This window comes from Stegostoma tigrinum, chromosome 7 (assembly GCF_030684315.1).
Source record: "Stegostoma tigrinum isolate sSteTig4 chromosome 7, sSteTig4.hap1, whole genome shotgun sequence".
NCBI lineage: Eukaryota > Metazoa > Chordata > Chondrichthyes > Orectolobiformes > Stegostomatidae > Stegostoma > Stegostoma tigrinum.
This window is the reverse complement of record NC_081360.1, coordinates 47,469,937-47,495,996: the sequence shown is the minus strand read 5'-3', so window position 1 is coordinate 47,495,996 and position 26,060 is coordinate 47,469,937. Positions and strand designations below refer to the sequence as shown.

At 39.5% G+C, this 26,060-nt stretch overlaps 1 protein-coding gene across 2 annotated transcripts in view; it reads right to left on the bottom strand.

Annotated features, from left to right (window-relative positions):
• Window positions 1–26,060, bottom strand: part of wipf1b (WAS/WASL interacting protein family, member 1b) — a 111,358-nt gene that overhangs the window by 67,109 nt on the left and 18,189 nt on the right. Inside the window, exon 1 of one of the 2 annotated variants that reach the window (XM_059647211.1) lies at window positions 5,040–5,143. The exons of the other annotated variant lie outside the window; for it this stretch is intronic. The gene's annotated coding sequence lies outside the window, so the exon portion shown is untranslated. Of the gene's footprint in view, window positions 1–5,039; window positions 5,144–26,060 lie in introns of those variants that run through there. 2 annotated transcript variants of the gene reach the window in all.

The following is a 26,060-nucleotide window of genomic DNA, read 5'->3' as shown; positions in this document are numbered from 1 at the left end:
TTTCCTTTGACAAAGCCATGCTGACTCTTCCCAGTTAACTTTCTTGAATAGAGTTTTATTTGACACTGTCCAGCCTGGTAGAACCTGTCCTGAGTCTAAGAAATTTTGGAAAAATTAGCAACTATGCATCTACTACCACCATTAACCATCTCTTTTTATAGCCAGGAATGAGTCTGTCTGAAGTTCACCTGAAGATTTTCAGGTACAACTTCCCGTAAGATTATAATTTCCAAGTTCCTCTCTCCCTTTTAAGTCCTAATTTACAGCTGTCACTGCAACTTTTTAATATCTTCTACAGTGATGACAAGCAAAATATTTGTTCATTTCATTTGCTAGTCTCTTATTATCCATTATTACCTCCCATTCTCAATCTCTGGACAATCAAAACTCATTTTCTTTATTCTTTTCCTTTAACTATCAGCAGAAGCTCTCGCTATTCCCTTCAGAGAACTAGCTTTCTTTCATACTTTAATTCCTTCCTCTTGATCATTCTCTACTGTCCTTGGTGCTGGATCTACTGAGTCTCTCCAGCGCTTTCCATTTTTACAACAGTTAAACAGTTGTGGTCAATAAAAGAATCAAATGACTATTATGAATCACTGCATTAAGAACATGTCTTCTTAACAATGCAGTATCTAATGATTAAAGGTGTCACAACAGTTTATATGCACATCTTAGAATGTTCCTGAATCTTCAGGAGGCTTCCACACTGGTCACATTCTCCATGGAAGCATGTTCTTTAGGGCTTCCAAAACCCACAACACCATGCAGCTTTTGTATGTGGGAGTAATTCAATTTTTCCCTCATGACAGGCATCAACTTCAGAACAGTGTCTGTGTGTCTTACACCAAAAGGCCTTCCAGCGCAGCTAAAAGATCACACACAAAAATTAAGTTGGATGGGGAAGGCAGAGGAAAATAGGTCCTTATTCGCAGAATTAAAAATTCAGCATTTCAGAGTCCAACTCGTTTTTCCATTGGGTAACAAAAACTCAGTCTTGAGGAAGAGTCACCAGATCCAAAATATTTTTGATTTTTCTTCACAGATACTACCAGACTTGAACTTTATCAGGAATTACTGTTTTTGAATTAAAAATTCAGCCCTTGGAATTCATAATCATTCAAAAAGAGTTTCTACCATTTAATGCCTTTGATATCCAAACATCAAACAAATCATCTCTCAAGCTAAATTTGAGAATATAACCTTAGCTTGTAAAATCTCAATTTGCGTATCTTCACTTTTAAACTGAAAGCAAGTCTAAGAGTAGCATAGAATGTTCCACAAAAATTTAAATCAGACCAAAGTGGCCATTTCAAAAAAAAACATACAGGTCATTTTCCACAGTGCTGTTCGCAGACCAAAACAACATGGATCTCTTAACTGTACTCACTGACCACTCTCAAATTCAACTTGTTGCTCCTGTGTTTGGCTTCCACTCCCTAAATCATCTTTGTACATGTTTCAATTTCATTCATCATTGTTTCTAGCAGACTGAATTATCTGTTATTCGTTCAAAATTCTAATTTCTTTTGCTGGTCTCCCACATTCTTTGCCTGTCTCTTGTTTTATTTCCATAGTTTCTCTGACAATTCTCTTGACAGGTGGAGATAATGATCTCTCTTTATTGTGCTAAATCAGTATTACAAAAGTTGAATGAAGAAATAATTCTGGTCAAACTGTTGAGTCATCCAGTCTACTCTTTCAATTTTTTTTTAAAAAAAAGTGTTGCTAGGACTTCAAAATTGCAGGGGAGGAAAACTTTGATAGGCTACAGTTGTTTTCCTTTGGACAGCGAAGGCCAAGGAGTGATAAACTGAGGTGAACAGAATAATGAAGTGTTTAGACAAGAAAGACTGTTTTTTTTCCCCCTTGGAGGTCAATTACCCTGTGATGGTAAATTCACAATGATTGATCTGAAGACTGGAGGGTCATGAGGAGGAAATGTTTCAACTTAGAGGACGGACGGACGGAAGGAAGGACAGAAGTTTGGATTGGTTAGCCTGGTTTGGTGGTTGGAATGGAAAAAGGAACCTGCAAGGCATTGACCAGGTGCTGACAAGTGCAATGAGAATGGATGGCCAGTCAACACAGACATGACGGGCTGAATTGCTCTCACTGCTGTAACTTTATGACTTTATCTTTACTAGTCACAACTAGAATAGAGCTGATGACCTGCTCTTTTAGATGACAGCAACATTATATCATATAATGTGCAATTTATAGCTTGAATGCCAAGATGAGGTAATGTTTCTTTATAGGCCACAGACTAATTGTATTAAGTTAAATATTTTCTTCCAAAGAAATAACTGAATATTTCAGCAAGAGCCGTTTCCTAGATTAAGTTTTCCAAAAAACAGTTAAATAATCTTGAAGCTGTTTTTAGGCAAAATAAAATCTCTGAATCATATCAGTATTTTTATTACAAAAATGATAATGTAGACAGAATAACTTTCATCAGCTGACAGGAAGAAAAAGGGAAGGAAAAGAAAAACTGGGGCAAAACAGTTCAATCCTTTGGAAAGTTGAGAGAAATGTATATTTTTGCATGCACATCAGCATCATAATAGTGTAAAAGTATTAAACCCAGTGAGAATGTTTTAAATTATTTTCCTCATAAGAACTAAATTCTTGTGAGTCAAGGAAACTACGTCACAAGTACTTATTTTAAAAACAACAGCACTTAAAAGAATGCTTAAAATGTATTATGGGAAGCATTCTTCCAGAATTAGGAGCACTGTAGAATTTGATGAGCAGAATTATTTCCTTGCAACATTGAATTTTACATCCAAATATAGTCCAAGGTACTAAAAGTCTTTGATTAAAACTGATTTAACTACTCACATGCTATTTTCACATTCAGTGTATTTGTGGAAGAGATGATCTTCAAAATTAAAGACTCAGATCTACCATTTGTAATTGTCCCTTGGAAATATTTTGACACTGACCAAGGAGACTTTCATGGTTAAATCTTGTTTGTGACATTTAGGCTGGAGGCACTTTGGGTTATTTTTGATTTTAGGAACCGGTCAAATTGTTATCTAAATGTCTTAGAGGGCCATGATAAATACATAATGCTCTGGCTGATGAAAGCCATTATTATTGTATTGACTTTTATAATCCCCATTCTTAAGTAAATTATGGCAGATATTTTCAGTTAAATACAATACAAAATTAAATGTACTTTTGCAAAACAGTATTACTTAGCTTGTTTAGATGTATTTGTATGCAGTTATGAACATTTTTTCTGTCTCAGCAATTACAAAAAACCAAAATGGAAGTATTCTACTTCATTCAGGCACTTCCATCATACTCTCAAATTCTTAACCAGGCCACTTTGGCCTGTTTGACAAATAGGACACACAGGACAGCCAGTAAATAGTCTGAATCTGTAAATCCACAAGTCTTTGTCTTTGGTGACACGGAGAGAAAATTATGACTACATAAATTCAAATGCCAATCATGTTCTTTTTGTTAAGAAAAGTAAATTTGAAGCACAATTTTCTCTCCAAGGTTAACATTTATAGTCTTTTAGCTTCAAAAGTCACTTTTTCATATTTCCTGTTTAATACAAGTATTTAACAAACGGGTCTTTCAATAGAGTTTCAAATTAGCTAGCATTTAGGGAAAAGCCCCAAATTTAAGGCTTACGTTAGCACTTCACTCAAAAATTTAGGGAAAAGAAATACACAACTTGCTGAAGATACATTAACACGGATGTAGATAGCATGATTATACCAGTGTTCAAAATTCAATCTAAATTGAAATCCATTAAAATGTATTGTCTCACCCGGCAACAGCAATGAAAGTAACTACATACTTCATTAAAACCAGTATTTTCAATGTTAGCTGAGCACACTGAACCTATATATTGCTGTCTGACATTATTTACCTTTGTATTACACTGTTGAAGGACATATTTCAATCTCAACGATCTGATGCTGAAACTTCACAGACCAAATAAAATTACTCAATCCGCTGTTCATAACTTTATTAAAGTTATTTTAACAAAGTTATATTAAGCACTTCCATAGTCCCAACTTCAGACGCCATTGCTTTATGAATTCAATTTAACATGAAGTCAGTGGCTCACAAGAATTTACGATATGTTAAATATCTCCATTTTATTAGCAACTTAGTTAAGATTTTTCAACATACATCTATACATTTATTCCAAGTTATATTTCTTCAGTTTTCAACGGGTTGTTCCACTAATGTTGTGCAAGCATAAATTGTTCAACCTGTAACCTGCTAGAAAACAAACTGTGAATAAAATAGTTTAACAATATTATGGAAGTATTAACTGCTGAAAGAGATTCTAGTCTAAAATATTCAATAGCAATTTGGAAGTTAAATACAAGTACTACATTTAAAGACTGTAGAAATCTTTCCAAATTAAAAAAAAGTATATTTTCCTGTGCATTCCGTTTAGTGAAATGGAACGTCATATATCCCGAATTGAATCTCTGCTCCAACAATTCAGTATTCCCGTGGTGCTGAGCACTGTCTAATGAGATATTTTATTTGTCATATCAACATGTTAAAAGAAGGATTAGCATTTTTCTGGGTTGTCACATTTGCTTTGTAAACTCAAGTATCTTCTACGAGGAGTTCCTGTGCAAATTCAAATCATAGCATAGGATTTATGACTTCTATAATGTACCATCTCAAATGTAACTCAGAATCTGTAAAAACAGATAAATTTAACATAAGTTGTGCTATTATTTAGAACGTTTGTGATAAAATTCTTCCAAACAATGATGGCATTTGCTCCATATTTGTTTTGCAATTTCTTTCAGAAGAACATCTGTAGCTCAACCATTTCTTTCAGCAGGGTTGCAAATTTTTACAAACTTCAATGCTACATTCATGTTTCAGTTCCTCTAAATTGTTGTGGTTTTAACTAGAGTACTCTGCACTTTAAAGCCTTATCTGATGCAGACCTCTCAACTATACAAAATGTAGATTGGCCAGAAATATTAAATCACTTAACTGCCAAAAAAACTATTTATCACTGTTCTGTTCAAATTAATTTTGCTTACCTTCAAATTTTTCAACCTATTTCAAAGCGTTAAATTTGTACAGTTCTCTCAATTTCTTTCTGCTTGCTTCCTGTTAGCTGTAAGTTGAACGTCAGGACTTCCTCACCGCACCTCATTTGAGATCAGTGCTTTAACAACAGCGGTTAGACTCAGAGCAACAAAACTATTGGCTTGTTTCCACCTTTCAAAATTGCATAGAAAAAGCGTAATGGTGACCTAAAAATAAATGCCTTTAGAACACATTTTATATGCTTCTGCCTGAAATATTAACAATTCGTCACATACTGTACACATTTACAAAGAGACTTGCATCTATGTAGTGCCTTTCTCAACACCTCAGGATAACCTAAATGCACTTCATAACCAAGAGTTACATTTGAAGAGCAACCACCGTTGTAATGTAAGTATGTACTGACATGCAAAGTAAGTTTCATCATAAAAATGTGACCATTTAAAGAGAGTCTGGCATTTTTGAAAATAATTCACATCTTCACTAAATTACTGGATTTAAAAAGTAATAACTACGTTCGGATTCATTGGCTATCCAAAAGCTGCAAGTTATATGTTGAAACAGCAATGTACGTCACAGAAGCAGAGCCAAAACTGTTAATTCCACAATAGCAGAAAATGTGTGTTATGTTTTAGCCTTCATTTTTCTCATACGCTTTCTGCTGAGTGTGGTCCAAATTATATTTCCTATATTTTTGTAAGCAATTTCCCACCCCCACCAAGTTCAAGATTCTTACATTTGCTGAGTTACTTGATCCACAAAAGGAAGCAGCCAACATCCTTTTGACAGCTTACTACACAGCAGAAAGCTCTCAATTTCCTCTCAAATTTTTTTCTTCTGGGGTTCTGACAGTTCCAAAGTTCGCATATTTGAGCAAAGCAAAGTGTATTTAAATTTCCAATCACTCATATAAAAGAGTATCTGAAAACGTCCAGGCAAATACTCAAATATACAAGTGCATTCTAATAAATACATGAATAATTGGGCATATTACCTTCCCACTACAAACATTTGGACCTGGAAGTCAAAATTATTCTGTGGGTAGACATGAGATGGTTTCAAAACATAGATTCCTTTGTTGTGGACTCGCACAAGAACAAAGGGCTTAGAAGCAGGATCAGGTCATTTGATCCTTCAACCTACTCTCCAATGAATAAGTTCATGGTTGATTAGGTTATGATCTCATCTCCACTTCCTCTCTGCAACTTGTAACCTTTGACTTCTGTTTATAAAGAAACCTAACTAGGCCTAGAATAAATTTGAAGACCAAGCTTCATCTACCTTCTGGGGAAAAGAATTCCACTCAATTAACAACCTTCCAAGACAAAATTCATCTTCAACTAACCTTAAAAGAGAGACCTCTTATTTTTAACACTGTTCCTTAATTTTAGTCTCACATACAAGTATCCTTTTGGTATCTACCTTATCCAGTCTTCAAGATTTTTCAATAACATCACCTCACACTGTTCTAAACTCTAATGGGTAGAGACTTAGCCCGTTCAGCCTGTTTTCATAAAACGTCCCTTTCATTCCAATAGGAACGTGCATCCTATTTCACCTCCTCTTCAGCTCTATTATCCACATGCTGTCAATTGTCATAACTTTTCTGGAACACAGAAACCTGTCCATTTCCATTTTATGTATGTATCGAAGTCATCATAAATACAATCAGTATTGTGATCTGAATATCCTTAAAAAAAGGACATTTAATTGTATGACACTATTTCACTTTAAAATATTCTAACCAGATTTGTAATACGAAAGAATACAAGAGAATTAAACAAGAACTATTCAGGTGTAATTGCCTTTATTCTGTGTTTAAAGTAATCCATGCAATCAGAAAATTAAAACAAACTGAGGGTTCTCCATCTCACACCTTATTTTACAATCTTCTTTTTGACCAGCAAATAGCAAAATGAGACAGACAGAGGCATATCATTCCTTATATCTTGACATCCTTAAGGCTGAATTTTACAATAGAAGACTGTATGACACACAAGCCCACTGCCATATTGCCAACTCATCCCACAGCTTTTGGACTTATAAATATTTTAGGACAGGCTTCTGGCTTCCATCAAGGAGGAAATCTAAGCACTGACTGCTATCACCAAATGGTTAGTAACTCTTGTCCCAGCAGCATCAACAGAAGGATGGCCACTACTGGGACTGTAGGCAGTTCCCAAATAGGAGCAGCAAAGGAACCCACAACAGCAGTGAAGTCTATGGTCTTACGAGGATTGCAGGACACAACAATAAAGTGGCTGGTGGAGTTGAATACCTTGGGAGGAGTTCCAATTGTGCATAAATGGCCAGAGGGGACTTTCCCTTGCACAGTCACAATACCACCAGGTTTCATCTGTGATCTGGATACTTTGCACCAGTTTCCCCCGCAGAAAGAAAATCACAGTAATTGGTAGAAGGTGGAGACCTTCAAGTTGCTAATCAGCCATTAATATGACATATTAAAAAAGTATGCAGGCTACCAATGCCTCCCCTAGTGTGGATAAAATACTCATGGATTGGGCAAATGATGGTGGTACCACCACTATGGCATCCAATTTTATAACACACACCCTGACTCTACCCATTCTAAGTATGTATTCTGGCCACTGAGCCTTTTATTTTTAACTTCTCTTACTGTATCTTCTTGTCTTCACAAAATATTCCTTGAAGTAATTAAGCACCCCCTGTTCTCCGCCCAAACATTTCACAAGTGTCTTTTTCCAAATGTCCCTTATTTGCTCCTTTCATTTTCTTCTGGAATATTTTCCAGTCCCAAAGGAGGACTGTTAGGCTTGATACATTGGCTATCTGATTTCTTTTTCTCTACAAGACCTGCCTGATTTGTTTAGTACAACAGATTAAAAACAGAAATTTGGTTCTGGGGAACTGCCCAAGCTGAAATAATAAATAAGCTTTTTCTTGCCAAAAGCTGGCTAATAAGTACATTTCTAACACTCTCGAGAAATAATCTCTTGTATATTTCAGCTTTCTTGGGTGTTTAATGTTTATTTAACCGAGTCATTGGCAGATAGATCTCTCTCATTCATTAAAAAGCACCTAGATTCTTTTCAGTGACCAAAACTATTGTATTTTTTTCTCCCTCCGTAACATCCATTATTGCAGCAAGGACCATACAAGGATTGTCACAACTAAATAAAATTTAAAACTCCATCTTGATCAGAAATTTCAAATGTACCATTTTGTCCACATGCCAATCTGGATTATCATTTGCCAGTGAGTAGAACACATAATTTGTTTAACCTGCTTGTCAACTCCCATGCAGAAAGTACAACAGCATTTCAAAGCTAGCAATCTTCAATTTAATGGTATGGTTAGATTCGAACTGAGGAGTCTAGCTGTCTTGTACAATTATCTTTAGATTTTAAATCCAACGTATATATCACAGGATGCTAGCCTGCATTTAGACGGGAGGAACCTCTCCTAATTAGCTTGTGTGAAAAGGATCTTGCCACCTCAGCTGTGCTGTTCGTTGTCCTTCAAAGCCTTGCGCGCGCGCGCTCTCTCTCCTCCTCCTCTAACCCCACCAATTTTTAATTTTCCCTTAGAAGCTACCCCTTTAACCAAGCACCCGGGCTAAAATACTTGTTTGAAGCCCAACGTAAATAGACAGTCTTAGTTAAGGCATTGTTACATAATTGGAAGTTCACCTTAGTTTCAAGTATGACATTGAAATTGTGAACAGTCTGTTTCTACTTCAGACATTTGCCCGAAAGAGGGATGTAGAATCAGTAGGGAATGGATTCTGTTACTGGAACCCAAGTTAAAGCATTAAATTGATTTCTGAAAAAGAAACTTTGAACTTGAAACATCAATTCTATTTCTCTTTTCACAGATGCTGGCAGATCTGCTGAGTCACTGTAGTACTTGTTTTTATTTCGCTTTTATTTAACAGTCTCCATAACTTACAAATCGGAATGAAATTTAAGAATGAACCCCACTGTGTTGTTCGTAGTTTTGACTTATTATTCCCACATAATTACTTCAGTCATTTGTGTACAGGTAGTTCTGCTACAAATGTTTTGTTAATGCGAATTGGCTGCAACACAATTAATGAATAGTGGATACTGTTTGGATAACGTGAATTTTCTGCTGTACAAGTACAGCAATTTCCCGACAACACAATTTTCTATATCGCGAGGTCGCACGAAAACGAAGTTATCACCTTATAGGAGAACTACCTGCATCCATATTCCAAACCCTTCTACTCCATTTAATCACGTGTTCTAAAGTACCTGGAGACCCCTTCTTCTTATCAAAATGGAACCCCCGCCCACGTCGATTGCCGTTCATTTGCCAATAACAAACTTGCATAATTCATGTCTAAACATCTTCCTGAATTTCTCTGCAGTCCTTCGCTATATTAATTATGCCCACTACCAACAAAATTTTGGAAATACAACCTTAAAAACTGCAAGATCCTATCGGAGTCTGAATTGTTTGAAAATAATGAACATCAATAGTCACAGTAACATTCCTGTGGATCATAACTTCCCATCCTATTTCAATCCAAATATCTACCTATCTTCAGTCCTTATTCTGCCATTTCCATTTATAGCTAGGCTGCTACAGGAAAATGCTATTTGGCCCCTGACTCCATGTCCTAACCTTAATCATAAGTTTATGATGACTAAATAGGTGCTGAAAGTCCTTCCAAAAATTGAAGTACATGACTTGATTATCTCAGAGATAGTAGTAACTGCAGATGCTGGAGAATCTGAGATTTTGCTCGTCTGCTGCTGCTTGGGCCGCTGTGTTTATCCAGTTCCACACCATGTTGACTTGATGATCTGTTGTTACTTCAAAGATATTTTAAAATTGGTCGAACATAAAACTTAGTTGCAAATCCATGTCAGTTTTATTACATTTCAGCTTCTAAATGTTTTTTCTAACTTTTTCAGTAGAGATTGCATTTATTTTTCGATCACTGGCAAATTAGCCTATAAATTCCCTTGACATTTTTCAACTCCTTTTTAAAACATACTTGACATACTCACATGCAATTGTCAGCATCAATGCCTTGGGCTGCTGCCAAAGTATGAACAAATATTTCAAATCCAGCCTGTGCGCTAAATTTGGTGCCCCTCAGATCCAATTTCTTTATTAAAATTTTGGGCTCCAGTCGGTAATGCCAGAAGAAATTCCCAGCATTAATACTTTACCCAATTCCAAGTTAAAATAGAGCAAATTCTCGGAGGAAGGTTGTGAAAAATAAAACACACACATTCTCATGCAGAATTGGTACATCTCATGGCAACGAAAAAAACTAAATGTAGAGTATAAAATGCAATTAAATACCTGAACTTGCTGGAAAGAATGGTAGTGTGAACTTCTGCCATATTACCAAATTCTACAAGCCAACGGGCTATGGTGAAGCAAGGAGAGAAGAAAGGAGAAACAAAAACAGAGCTTGCTGGAAAAACTGACAGATGCTTCCAGGCCTGAGCTTTTCCAGCATTCACACTTCTCTAATAAAAATCAAAGGAAGAAAAGGAAAACACACTTAAAGAAAGTAAAATTTAACCCTGTAGCTAATGAAAGAAATTGGCATAGAATGATGTAGAAACTGGTCAAATTTTCTTCGTTATGAAAGAGTATTTGAAAACACGTGTACATCTAACTTCAGAGCCACATTATTTGTGATTTTCCGTACGTCAAGATGAAAATAATGATGGGTGCAATACAATAATACCGGTATAAAGCAATATGAAGAAAATACCTGTACTTGGGTGCATCAGAGTCAGTGAAACTCAAACAAATTAAATTCTGATGTTAGCTTGTTGATCATGACCAAAAAGTCTCCGAATCCAGGGTACGTTTCAAAAGGCTTCTACAAAGTATAACTGTTTTCTGGAAGTTTACAGAATTTTTAATGTATCTAATTTCCCTTCTGCATTTTTGGATGTGTTCACGAACTGAGTTGTATAACAATTATAATGAAGGCAACATGTCAAGAATTATCATTCCTACTATCCAAATCAACCAGTGGGAACACTGCAAACCTACAGATTACATTGCAGCAAATGTAATTTCATTTCAATTCAATAAATGGTTCACAACCACAATGCAAAGCAAAAGATAAAACCAGAGATACTTTCCGAATAGATTTCAGTAGCATCCTGCAACATTCAATCTCAAAACATGAAATAAAAATCAAGACGAAACGCAAAATATAAAAGTGCAAATTGAAAATAGTTCAATTTTAACTGTTCAACTCTTTGATCACACATGACTAACATACATTTGAAAGGTCTGAGAGTTTCAGATTTTATGTATAAATATGTAAAGATAGGAAGAGTTAGAGTGACAATTGCTCTCATAGATTTAGTGACCATGCTGTCTTCCTGGAAGTCTAGCCATATTGTCCTTCCTCCAATACTGAACATTTTTTTGTTTTTAAAAACTTATTTGCACAAATGGATGTAGACTAGCATTTATTTCCCATCTTTAACAGCCCTCAAGAAGTTGCCTTTTTGAACCATTATCCGTCTGGGTTTGGTACAACCACAGAGTTGTAAACAAAGAAATTCCAGGATTCTGACTCAGTGACACCGTGAACAAATGGAGATATAATTCCCAATCAGGATTGTGGGTGGCTTCAAGAACAACTTGGACGATGGTGTTCCCATTCATTTTGTGAAATAATTCTTCCAGACGGTAAATTTTGCAATTTCGGAAAATACAGTAAAAGACTATTGGTGAATTGCTGTAGTATATATTGTAGATGGTCCATTTAACAGCCACTGTGCATTGCCAGACGGACAATGTTGAACATCACAGATGGGGTGCCAAAGCAGTGCGTTGTTTGGTTCTAGTTAATATTCAGATAGAATGCTGCTACAGCTGCTCATATCCAGGCAAGTGGAAATTATTCAATTACAGTCCTGGCTTGTATCTTGTAGATGGTGGATAGGCTTTGGGGAGACAGCAAGCAAGTTACTCACTATAATAATCCTAGCTTCTGATCTAATCTTAAATGCACAATATTTATATAGCTAGTCTGGTTTGGTTCAGGTCAAATGGTAAACCTCAAATTGTTGGTAATAGGCCGTTCAATAATTGCAATGCTGTTGAACATCAAGAGTAAGAGGTTAGATTATCACTTTTAGTGGATTGCTGGTGCTTGTGCAGCATGAATATTACTTGTCACTTAGCAACCCATGCCCCGATGTTGTCCAAGTCTTGCTGCATATGGACATGGGCAGCTTCAGCATGTGAGGAATGGCATGTGGTGAACATTTTGTTCAGCTAATTATCCACAAATATCCCAACTTGTGATGAAGCAATTGATGATGGTTGGGCCTATGTCTGAAGAACTACTGTAGGGTGATCTGGGACTGAAGTGATTGTTGTTGGTCAATCACAATGCCTTCCTTTGCGCTAGTTAGGAGTCCGACCAGTGGAGAGTTTCAAGCAGTTCTAATTTTACAAGGACATTTTGATGTCCTATGGGTCAAATGCTGCCTTGACAACAAGGGCGATCATTCTCCCCTACCTTTCAAGTTCAGCTCTTTCTGCCTTGTGTGTGAAAATAATTGTAATGTGATCAGAAGCTCAGTGGCCTGAGTGGAGCACAAAGTGAGCAGCAGTGATCTGGTTGTTATTGAGTAAATACAGCTTGATACAACTAATAACTCCTTCAATTACCTTCCCAATGGTCAAGGAAAGCAATTAGCCAAGTTGGATTCACCTACATTGTGAACAGGACATACTTGAGTAAGTTTCCACATTGTCAGGTAAACGCCTTTGTTGTAACTGTACTGTCTAGGTTTGTGCAAGTTCTAGAGTACAAGTCGCTAGTACGATCACCAGATTGCCACCAGGGTTGAAGGCTTTACAGTAGCCAGCACCTCCAACCTGTTCCTTGACAAGGAGTGAATCGATTGGACTAAAATGTCAGTGCCCTCAGGAGGAGACCGAGATGAAATCATTCTTTTGGCACTTCTGGCTGAAGATAGATGTAAATGCACCAGCCTCAACTTTTGCACGGATCTGCTGGGCTCACACATCTGTGTGGTTAGGGATAATTGTGTAATCACTTCCACCAGTGAGTTGTTTAATTGCTCACCACTATTCATGACTGGCTGTGAGAGGATGTTACAGGTTCAATCAGATTTGTCGGTTGTAGCTTCGGTTAGCTCTCCTTATCACTTCATAGCACTGTTGATGACAGCTTCCATCACTTTACTGATGATCGAGAGCAGGCTGATGGGGCAGTAGTTGGCTGGGTTGCATTTGTCCTGCTTTGTGTGTACAGAACATACTTGGGCAACTTTCCACATTGCAGAGTAGATACCTGTGTTGTAACTGTACTGGAACAGCTTGGCTACGGGAGTGGCAAGCTATGGAGCACAAGTCTTCAGTACTATTGTTGGAATGTTGTCATGGCCTGTAGTCTTTGCGGTATCCTGTGTCTCCAACCATTTCTTGATATCATGTGGAGTGAATCGAATTGGCCAAAGACTGGGAATGCTGGGACCATCAGAGGAGGCCAAGATGGATCATCCACTCGGCACTTCTGGCTGAAAATTGCTGTGAATGCTCCAGCTCTTTTGCACCAATGTGCTGGGCTCTTCCATCATTGAGGATGGGGATATTTGTGGAACCTCCTCCTCCAGAGAGTTGTTTAATTGTCCACCACCATTGACGACTGGATGTGGCAGGACTGCAGAGCTTGGATCTGATTTGTTGGTTGTGGGATCACTTAGGTCTGTCTACCACTTGCTGCTTTCACTGTTTGACACGAAAGTAGTCCTGTTTGGTGGCTTCACCAGGATGATACCTCATCTTCAGGTATGTCTGGTGCTGCTTCTGGCATGTCCCCTTGCACCCTTCTTTGAACCAGCATTGATCCCCTGGCTTGATGATAATAGTTGAGTGGGGGATATACCAGGCCATGAGGTTACAGATTGTGTTGGAGTATAATTCTGCTGCTGTTGATACATGCCACATGGATGCCCAGCCTTGAGTTGCTAGATTTGTGTGAAGTCTGTCCATTCAGCACGGAGATAATGCCACACAACATGATGAAATTTATTTAACATGAAGTTATTCTCAATGTGAGGGCAGGTCTTTGTCTCCACAAGGACTGTGTGACAGTCACTCTTACCACTAGTATCATAGACAGACACAGCTGCAGCTGGCAGATTGGTAAGGATGAGGTCAAGTATGTTTTTCCTTCTTGTTCATTCCCTCACCACCTGCCGCAGACCCAGCCTAGCAGCTGCGTCCTTTAGGAGCCAACAAGCTCAATCTGTAGTACTGCTGTTGAGCCACTCCTGGCGGTGAACATTGAAATCCTCCACCCAGAATACATTTCATACCTTTGCCATCTGCAATGCTTCCTCCAAGTGTTGTTCAACATGGAAGAGTTAGATTTGTCAGCTGAGGGAGGACAGTACGTGGTAATCAGCAGGAGGTTTCCTTGCCCATGTTTACTTACATCGTCTTCTCAGGGGCAACTAGAGATGAACAACAAACGGTGGCCCTGCCACCACCACGCTTGTCCCATGAGTATTTAAAAACAAAATGGAGGTAAAACACTTCTGATGGAATAAGTGCTTCAAATTTGGAAGGTATTGTCTGATCAGGTCGTGGAAATAAATTTATTGCTTACAAAGGAAAATTGGAAGAATGCTCGAAGGGAGATAGGGAAGTGGCAGCTTGGTGGGACTAACTGGAATGGAATTTGAAACATCCATCTTGGATTCATTGTGCTGAATGGCGTCCTTCTGCACTGTACTATGATTCCAAGATTTAAAATAAGTTACGAGATTAAATATATATCAAAGCCTTCACTTTAAATTTGAGCTGAGTTTTTCTTCATTCAATAACAGCAGCACATTTGAATACTGGTTTGTTCAAATTAGCTTCAGTTTAAATAGGGCTATAGACCAAATCAAAAAAATTTTAAATATTGTCAAAACAACATCAAGATGCACACCTGCAATGGAAAATTGAGATCTATCCCGTCAATCAAGATATGTATTGCATTGAGATCATCGACAAATACTTTACAATGACAAAAGGGGCAGGTCAAAGAATTGTGACATCAAGGGTGAGTGGTAGCACTGTATAGCAGCTAACTGTTCTAAACAGCATGACAGAAATGCAGGGAGCTCCAAAAATAGGACACGTGAAATTTCTGCACTCAAGCAGCAGGACGTATTGAATCATTCAATTAACTTTGGCCATGTGCGGAGTATGATTAGATTAGATCCCCTACAGTGTGGAAACAGGCCCTTCGGCCAGACAAGTCCACACCGCCCCTTGGAGCATCTCACCCAGACCCAGACCCATCCCCATGCCCCTGTAACCCACATACCCTTGAACATTACAGGCAAATTTAGCAGGGCCGATCCACCTAGCCTGCACATGTTTGGACTGTGGGAGGAAACCAGAGCACCCGAAGGAAACCCACGCAGACACAGGGAGAATGTGGAAATTCCGCACAGACAGTTACCCGAGGCTGGAATTGAACCCGGGTCCCTGGCGCTGTGAGGCTGCAGTGCTAACCACTGAGCCACCCTATATGTTAAATGCAGATGAATTGAGACTATCTCATATTGATTCAAAACATTTTGCTGATCTTCATGTAATATTTATATTTGGATATCTTTTTTGCAGATTCACAACTGTACATTCAATAAATTTCAGTGAAAAGTCAAAGCAGCTTTAAGCGATAGCAGATTTTCAGCAATATGACACTCATATTCAAGCAAATATAGAAATTTAGCTCAATCTACCACTAGTATGTTTGTGGAATATAAAAGTCTGTTTCTTGTGGTGACCATTAGGAAGTGGAAGGCTTATACAAAAAAGGAAGAGGAGTGTGTGATGGACATATAATCATCTTGATCACAAGTACTGATGAGGAACACAATTCTGCCTGTCTTAGTTCATTGGTCCATAAAATAAAATTGTAATTCTGCCCAACCCTTGTGTTGAACATATAGGCTTGCTCCTGAATTACTACAATTTTCTTCTATTAACTTCCTTCCAAGTCTATTACTAGAAGTAATTAATCTTAGTGAGAAGAAATTCTGCCTGACAAAATAAATGATACTATATTGTAACCAATAGCTGTTGTATGAGCAATGCCAAGGACTGCCAACATGTGGTTGGGTAGACAGCTGCCACTATCCACCTTAATGCCTGGATCTACAGTGTTTGTGTGAACAAGAGTAGTGCAAGAAATCCACAAAATGGCCTAATGAGTAAAGCTTCTCAATGTCCACCTGCAGCTTTAGAAGGGTGGCTGTGGGATCTTCATTAGGCAGCAGGCAAAAATACAACTTCTTGATGGTAGGTTAAATGTTTGCTAGAGTTCTCAAGAAGCTTTCAGCTGAGATAACGAGGTGTGGAGCTGGGAGGAACACAGCAGACCAGGCAGCATCAAAAGAACAGGAAAGCTGATGTTTCTGAAGGGTCCAGACCCAAAACATCAGCTTTCCTGTTCCTCTGCTGCTGCCTGGCCCGCTGTGTTTCTCCAGCTCTACACCTTGTTATCTAGACTCCAGCATCGTCAGTTCTTACTATCTGAGCTTTCAGCTGAGTTGCTTTCGCAAATTTCACGGTGAGTTTAGCATTTTGGATAAGGGGGGCATTTTCAGGTTGGCAGCCTGTAACTAAGCCAAATGCCACAAAAAAGTGCTGAGGCTACAATTATTTACAAGCAATGATTAAGATGAGGGAAGTGAATGCAATATCACCAAGTTTGTGGAGGACTTTAAAAAAAATGAAAAGGCATGTAGTGAGGATGACACAAAGCGGATATAGGCAGGTTAAGTGAGTGGATAAAAACTTGGCAGATGGAATTTAATGTGGGATATTATGAGGTTATGCAGCTTGGCAGGAAAAAGAGGAATGTTGCAGAATGAAGAAAGTTGCAGCATGAAGAGTCAGAGGTTCTGGTGAACCACAAAAAAAACTAGCATCCAATTTCATCAGATAATAAGGAACGCATATTGAATGCTGGTATTTATTTCAAGGAGTAGAGTATAAAAATAAGGAGGTTTTACTAAGGACGATACAAGGCGCTAGTCAGAACAGAGATAATAAAAATGTGAGGCTAGATGAACACAGCAGGCCCAGCAGCATCTCAGGAGCACAAAAGCTGATGTTTCGGGCCTAGACCCTTAGATACGGGGACGAAAACTGTTCATAAGGGAGGATATACTGGCATTAGAGGCAGTCCACAGAAATTTCACTTAGTTCATCCAGGGTAAGGAGGGATTTTCTTAACAGGAAAGGTTGATTAGGTTGGGCTTGTACTCAACAGAGTTTAGAAGAATTAGAGATCTTACCGAAATGGTCAAAATCCTTAAGAGGCTTGACAGGGTAGATGCACAAAGCTTGTTTCCCTTTGTGGGAAAGTGTAGGACCAGAAGGCATGGTCTCAGAGTAGTGGGTCACCTGTTTAAGACTGATGAGGAGGGATTTTTTCCACTCAGAGTAACAAATTTGTGGAATTCTTTACTGCAGAGAGCCATCAAGCCTGGTTGTCATGTAAATTCAGCACTGAGATAGATTGATCACTAAGGGAATAAAAGATTATGGAGAGAAGGCAGGTATCAAACCAGCCATAGATCTCATGAATTACAGGGTAGACTTGATGAGTTTCTTTTCTTATGTCTTTTAATCCTCTTTCCCTGTCTTGGGAATCAGTCAGTCAGTCCAACTTCTCCTGTGTTTGTCTTTCAGTAAAATAATTGCTGATCTTTGGTTTAATTCCAATCATCATCTTAGTTCCACTTCCTAAACTCCAATGCATTTCTGAAACTATTGTTTATTAAGCATGAGGCACTTAGGAAAATTGATCACTTGCATTTCTAGGGGTGGCACGGTGGTTAGCACTGCTGCCTCACAGCGCCAGGGACCCGGGTTCGATTCCAGCATCAAGTGACTGTGTGGAGCTTGCACGCTCTCCCTGTGTCTGCATGGAATTTCTCCAGATGCTCCGGTTTCCTCGCACAGTCCAAAAGATGTGCAGGTTAGGTGGATTGGCCATGCTAAATTGCCCACAGTGTTCAGGAAGGTGTAAATTAGGTGGGTTATAAGGGATGGAGCTGGGTGGGCTGCTCTGACATTCAGTGTCGACTTGAGGGGCCGAAGGGCCTGTTTCCACACTGTAGGGATTCTGTGATTCTACTTCTAGCACATTGAGAATATAATCACAGCATGTTGTTCTCCAAGATGGTTTGACTCCTCAAAATCTCTGTAGGTTTTTCCTGAGACTGCCCCCAAATGTTTAACCTCTATATTGTCTCTGGAGGAGCCAAGAAAAGGAAATAAAAATGCTTATGTATTTGATTTTTGATCCTTTTTGGATTGAGTTATTATCTTCCTCAGTATTAAAAAGCAGTCCAAATGTAGAACAACCATGCAAGCACATTAATAGCACATTAGAAAGATCTAAATTCAATACCTGAAAATGTCTAAACTGAAGCTGTGACAAACATTACAATTGTAAACTCCGAACTACATACAAGTGTACAAGGGAATATTGTATGAGACTGCACTCATTTTTGTTGAGCCTTCCTTTTTCACCTCTGCCTCAAGCACATTTGCTGCTGGAATCCTCAACTCACCCTCATCAACCCCAGTCTGAATTATTCAAGTTAATTCCCCAATAGAAGGCGAAGGATTGGAGACTACAAAATTGAGATCATCATAAGCTCTGCTGTTTATATTCCACCCTGCGCAACATCCCACTAATCCATCAACCTAGACTTGTCAGCCTACATTAGCTCAACTTTCAAGTTTTCACTCTTTTTTGCAAATTTTTTTTTACGGTCATTGCAGTTCCTACTCTTACAGCTTTCTGTAGCCCAGCAGATCTGCCTTCGTCCAAGTTTGGGCTGTTGGGCCTTCGCTAGTGCATTTGTTCCACCACTAGCAGCTGCACTGCTGGTTCTCCCGACATTAAAGTCAGGAATTCCTCACTTAGACTGCTCCATTTCTCTCTGTCTACACATAATAACCCAGTTCTAAATAAGCAGATAGAGTGGACAGCCAGAGGCATTTTTCTAGGGAGGAGGTAGTTATTACAAGGTTTTAAAGTGAGTGGAGGTAGATAGGGGAGACATCAGAGGTAGGTTCTTTACTCAGAGAGTGGTTGGGGCGTGTGATGTATTGCCGGAGATGGTAGTGGAGTCAGACTCAGGGGCATTTAAGTGGCTATTAGTTAGGCATATGGATGCTATTATAAAGGTAGGAGTGGAGGTTAGATAGATCTCAGGTTTAGGGTAAAAGTTTGGCACAACATCGTGGGCCGAAGTGCAGGTACTGTGCGATGTTCTATGTATTCCTCTTAATCTTTCTATTGGGTCAGTGTTGATTTTGATTGCTGTGAAACACATTACGATTTTTTTCCTACGTTAAACAGTCCTTCAGAAATTCATGATCTCGTGCATTCCTGATATTTATTCATCCATTTATTTTGCAGCAAGTGTTACTGATTTCTGAGACAAAAATATGGACTGAACCATGTTAGTAATGTTATATACATACCAGATGTAGGATTCCATGTATTTACTTTTCCATCTTGTGGCATTACTGCTTTGCAAAGCAGTTAGTGCTCAGATATTCATGCTTCCTCTAACTGAAATTACTCTGTTCCCACCCTCTTACTGTTTGCAACAAGACTAAAGACATGTTCAGAAATGTTGCAAATGTGCATTAGGCATACAGTTAACAAGGAATATCAAGATTCTGCTTTGTATTAACTAGACTTTCTGTCCCTCCATACATTGATTATTGACTATGTCATACTACCACGGAGGGTTTTTTTTAAAAAGATAGTATGAAAGTAGTTCTTTGGCTCCTCGCATCCATGCTGGTCAAGCATTCATCTAAGCTAATCCCATTTTCTAACATTTCTCAGATAGTCTTGTATGCAATGGTGTTTTCAAGTGTTGGCCTAATTAGACCTTAAAAATCTTGAGGATTCCCACCTCTACCATACTTTCAAGAAGAGTGACAAACACCTGTGTGAAAATGTTTTTCTTCAAACTTTTTCTGAACATTATGTTCCTTATCTTTAAGCTGTGCCTCCTGTTACTTAATGGGGGAAAATGTTTCTCCCTATCTCCGCCGTACATACCCTTCAGAGCTTCGTACACCTCAGACCAACCCCTCCAGCCTTCTCTATTATAAAAGGAATTTAGTTGTGACCTTTCTAGCCTGTCTTGACAGCTGAACTGCTCCAACCTAGGCAACATCCGCCTCTCTAGTGCAATCACATCCTTCCTACAGCGAAGTGGCTTAAACTACACACATTACTCCACCAGGTGAAGCAATGGCCTAGTGGTATGATCGCTGGACTGTTAATTCAGGGACCCAGACAATGTTCTGGGGACGCTGGTTCAAATCCCACCACAGCAGATGGTAGAATTTGAATTCAATAAATATCTGGAATTAAGAATCTAATGATGACTGTGAATCCATTGTCAATTGTCGGAAAAACCCATCTGGTTCACTAATGTCCTTTAGGGATGGGCAATAAGTGCTGCCTGGCCAGCAACGCCCTCATCCCATGAATGAATAAAGATACGGCCTCAATGTTATAATACAGCTCCCTTATTAAGCTTCTTTCTCTTGTATTCTGCACCTTGAATAAAATCAAATACCCCCCTCCCCCAACTTGGTAATCATCTTATCTACCTATCCTGCTGCTTTTAAAGGAATGATAGACTTGAACAACAAGGTTCCTAACATCCTCTGTACTTGCTAAGGCCTTACCATTCAACGTATACTGCCTTGTCTGGTTAGTCCTCCCAAAATGCATCACATCACATATTTCAGGATTAAAATTTAATTTGCTACTATTCAGCTCATCCGAACAGCCAAGCTCTACTATCCTGTAGTCTAAGGCTTTCCTCCTCATTATTTAACACAACATCAACTTTATGTCAGCTGCAAATTCTCCAATCATAACTACTCATCTGGATTATTCACGCACACAACAAACAAACAGCAAATACCCCAGCACCAAATCCTGTGGTATGCCACTGGACACGGGCTTCCAGTCACAAAAACACACTTCAACCATCACACTCTACTTCCTGCCACTAAGACAGTTCTGGATCCAACTTGTCCAGGATTCCCGGGTTTGTGGGTTCTCGACCAGTTTGCCACATGAGACTTTGTCAAAAGCCTTACTGAAGTCACAATTAAATACACTACCCTCATCAAAGTGCACATTCAACTCCACAAAAATTCAATCAAATTTGTTAGAACTGATCACCCCCTCACAAAGCCATGCTGACTATCCTTGATTGATCCTCACATGTCCACTTGGAGATTAATTCTGTCCCTCAGGACGTTTTCCAAAGCTTCCCCACCACAGATGATTGACTTACCGGCCTGTAGTTCCCTGTTTGTTTAACAGTCTATCATGTGATTACAACAAGTCTCAACCAAGACTTTAGCACATTTAATTAAAGCTTCACACATATATTCTTTAGAAATAATGATTCTAATTTAAATCTAATTCATGGTACAGTATTAGTTTCTCAGATTTAGAATAAAAAAAGCACAGCCCCACTTCTTGCTGTATTGTTCAGATCTGCACCACAAGCCCCTTAAACATAAAGCCTGCTTCTAAGACTTACTAATTTTATCTTAACTTTTACAGAAGTAAAGTCACCCGCTTATTTGTGCAACTTATCAGTTCAGAATTTTCTGGAAAATTCCAGCACCAAAATGACTGTTCAATGTAAGTAAAGATCGAAACATTATTTTGAAACAACATATTACAAACGACATGAGTTAATGGAAAAGTTCAACAGGTCTGGCAGCATCTGCAAACAGAAATCAGCGTTAAAGTTTGAAGTCCAGTGACCCTTCCTCAGAACTGATGGTAGCGAAGAAAATGTCGGTTTACATGCAGAAAATAGGGTGGGAGGAGGGTGTAAGGAGTAAACGCTAGGTGGGGGTAGAGCCCAAAAGAGAAAGTAGAACAGTTGGACAGACAAAAGGAGTGGATAACGATCTGATGGGGAGGGCAAAAACTGTATGAAAACAAGGCCTGGTGTGTGGGGTGGGGACATTGGAGAGTTCAGGCCCTAAAATTGTTGAAATCGATATCGAGTCTGGAGGGCTGCACGGTTCCCAAGCAGAAAATAAGATGCTGCTCTTCCAGCTTGTGCTGAGCTTCGCGGGAACTCTGCAGTAAGGCCATGACAGAGATGTTGGCCAAGGTGTAGGGTATTGTGTTAAAATGGGAGGCAATTGGAAGCTCATGGTCATTTTTGCAGGCAGAACGTAGATGTTCTGCAAAGTGGTCACCCAATCTACCATTTGCTTCCCCAATGTAGAGGAGACCACATTGTGAGCAGCAAATGCAGTAGACTAGATTGAGTGAAGTGCAGGTAATGCACTGCTTCACCTTGAAGGCATGATTGGGCACTTGGATACTGAGGATGTAGGAAGTAAACAGACAGGTGTTACACCTTCTGTTGTTGCAGGCGAAGTGCTATTAGGATTTGTGTGGGATGGGCTGGGGAGGGGGGGGGTGGATGTTGGGAGTGATGTGGGAGTGGACCAGGTATGGCTGGAAGGAATGGAGTCTGCAGAGGGTTGACAAGTGAGGCATGGGGCATGTGTGTGAGATGATGGCATCCTGCTGGAGGTAATGGAAGTGGCAGCTAATGATCCTCCAGATCTGAATGCTGGTGGGATGGTAGATAAGGACAAGGCAGACCCTATTACTGTTGTGGGAGGGAAGAGAGAGTGAAAGCCAAGTGTGGAAGATGAGTCGGACCCAGCTGAGGGCCCTGTCAACAATGGTGCCTGGGTTGAGAAAGAAGGTGGACAATTCAGAGACCCCTTGTCAAAGTTGGCCTCACGAGAACAGACGCAACAGAAACGGAGGAACTGGGAGAGTGGAATGGAGTATTCACAAGACGCAGGGTGTGAGGACATATAGTCAAGTAACTGTGGGAGTCAGTTGGTTCATAGTGTACATTGGTGACCAGCCTATCCCCAGAAATGGAAATAGAGATATCAAAGAAGGGGAGGTAGGAGTCAAAGATGGTCCAGGTGAAGGGGAGAGTGGGGTGGAAATTTGATATGAAATAGATAAATTTTTTCAATTCTGAGAGAGGGAAGCATCGATCATATCTTCAGTATACCAAAGAAAGAATTGTGGGTGGGGGTTTGAACAAGGAATGTTCCAAGTATCCCACAAAGACACAGGCATGACTGGGGCCCCATGCCATCCCTTTGACCTGAAAAAAGTGAGAAGCATTTTAACAGAAGTTGTACAGGGTGAGGATGAGTGCGGCAAAACGGAGGAGGGTAGTGTTGAATGGGGACAGCTCAGGCCTTTTTCCCCCCCAGGAAGAAGCAGAACTTCCTGAGACTATCTGGTTGAGGAATGGATGTGTAAAGAGATTGCACATCCATGGTAAAGAAGAGGTGATTGGAGCCCAGAAACTTGAAATTTTAAATCAGAGAAATCACAAAAGTAAGTGGCAAGGGGCTGGATAGGGGAAGAAATAAGAAGATGGGAGTCAAGCTAGGAAGAGATGAGTTCTATGGGGCAGGAGCAGGCAGAAACAATGGGTTTGCTGGGCAGTCCTGCTTGAGGACTTTGGGAAGGAGGTAGAAGCAAGCTCTGCAGGGTTGGGAGACTATGATCAAGGAGGCAATAAAGGGGGGGGGGGGAAATCACCAAATGAGAGGAGGTTAGTAACTGTAGTGGACACAATAGCCTGATATTCCATAGTGAATCATGGTCCGGGGGAGATAGGAGGTAACTGAGAGCTGGTGCTTAGACTCTGAAATGTAGAAATCAGTGCACCAGACAACAACAGCACCACTCTTGTCAACAGGCTTAATTACAAAGTCAGGGTTGGATCAGAGAGCATGGAGTACAGTCAATTCTAGGGAGAATAGGTAGAAATGGGTGAAGTGAGCAGAGAAATTGCAGCGGCCAATGTCAGTTCTCGTTGAACAGATCAAGTTCAGGTAAAAGGCCTGAGGGAGGGGTCCAGTGGAGGGAGAACGTTGGAGATGGCTAAAGGGGTCTGTGGGACAGGGACAGGACTCTTGTCCAAAGAAATGAGCATAGAGACAACTGAAGAAGAGCTCATCGTCATGTCACTCCTGCAGAATAGACACAGAGATAAAACTCAGATCTTTGCTGTGCGCAAAACATTCAGCAGAGTGTGGAACATCAGGAGGGATAGTAAATATGCAACAAAAAGGTAGTGGTTGGGAGAGGGGATGGAGTCAGAGAGAAGGGGAGGCAAGGAAGGTCCCAGAAGGTCGTGGCATCTCCGAATTGTTGCATTTTGGTGTTCCTTGATGCTTGAAAAGAAAGAAAATTTCTTGTTAGTACATCGGACAAGCTGGAGGATGAAGTGGAACTGGGGAGTGGTGCAGTCCTGAGGTTGTGTGAAACAGTGCTGTTGGAGAGAGAGGTCAACTGCATAAAACGACACCCGGCACTGAGTGTGGCTGTCAGGACGTGGTGAGAACAGTTATCTGTGGAATGTTGAACATCAGAGATAACAACGATCCTGGGTGATTCAAAAAAAAAAAGGATAAAACTTGAACAGGAACCCCCATAGGCTAGATCTGAGCTGGAGACATTTACTGAGCTATTCATTCATCTAGTCTGACTGTTATCCACTGTGTAGCCCTGCATCAGTTTACTGGGACATCAGTTCAGTTGTCGTCATAACAGTTAAGCTCTTTGGTCCTCATGCCAGTCACCCAACCCCTCATGGCCATCCACTCCCCTGTTCCACTTCCATTCTCCTTCCATTATATCATGTCCCCTTCATCATCTTTTCCACTATCCAAAATACAGAGACCAACAACTTGTTGGCAAGTTTAGTAAGGGTTTGAAGTGTTCTGAAAACTGATATTATAAGCAAACATGCTTGAAAGTCCCCTTGATTAAAAAAAGCTCATCTTATAAACTCAAATAAAGTGTCAAAATGTTTCATATTACTTTATACGTTTAAATCTAATGCAAATAAACAAATAGGCATTTCATAAACTCTTGAAAGAAAGTACTCTATCATAAACTTGGCAAAGATTGCTTGCAGTGCTGAGCTCAATATCCACTTTGAATTTCTGTCAAACATTCGTAAGTAGACCATCTCCAGCTGATACAATCACCACAAGTTTGAACAAGTGACTAGGTATTAGTTTCAAAAGATTTATTTTTTCCTGCAAATCTGGTGCTAATATAATTCACAATGTGATCAGACATTCACCTCTACTGTTGACACAGGCCAGTGAGCGAGTTCCACTTCTCCAAGTCCTGCTCTATTAAAAACTTAAAATTCACTTTTATAGAGAGATCACAGAATCCAGAATCATTCCTCCAGTGCTACTAAGAACTGGCTGTGAAACTTTCTATGAACAGCATGGTTTGCCCCTTCCTGACACCATAGATACATGAGGAAATACATATACACATGCCAGTTGAGAAAACTAGCACAGATTGATCAGTATCTCCATGTTGACCTGATTGGAAGCTTATAGAAACTACTTGTTATAAAAATTGTTTCTAAACTTGTTTGTAAAATGTTTAAATTTATTATGGTGGCTAAAAATAAGAATAGAGGGGTCTAAAGAAAACAAAAATCAAAATGTTAAAGAAATAAAACTGTTGGTACCTTACCACAGAGGTTGATGGGAATGTTTCCCTGGAATTTAACCTTAGAAGTGATTCAGTCTACATTTCTGAACTTCTAAGAAAACAAAAATCAAAATAATTCAATTCTGCTTCAAATATTCAGCTAATTACCCTTCCATGACTTCATCAAAAAGTTATCACAGTGCCCATAATTTGTACCACGCGTCAGCACAAACTGAGTGCTTACATGTTAATAAGCACTTGTGTTTGATGGAACTACTCAAAAATGTCCAGGAACAAGAATCTTTGACAGTGCAGCCTAAACTGTCAAGTGTGGTGCCCTCCTGTCCCTCTGTCATCACTTCTGCATTCCTCGTCACAACAGCAGCATTGC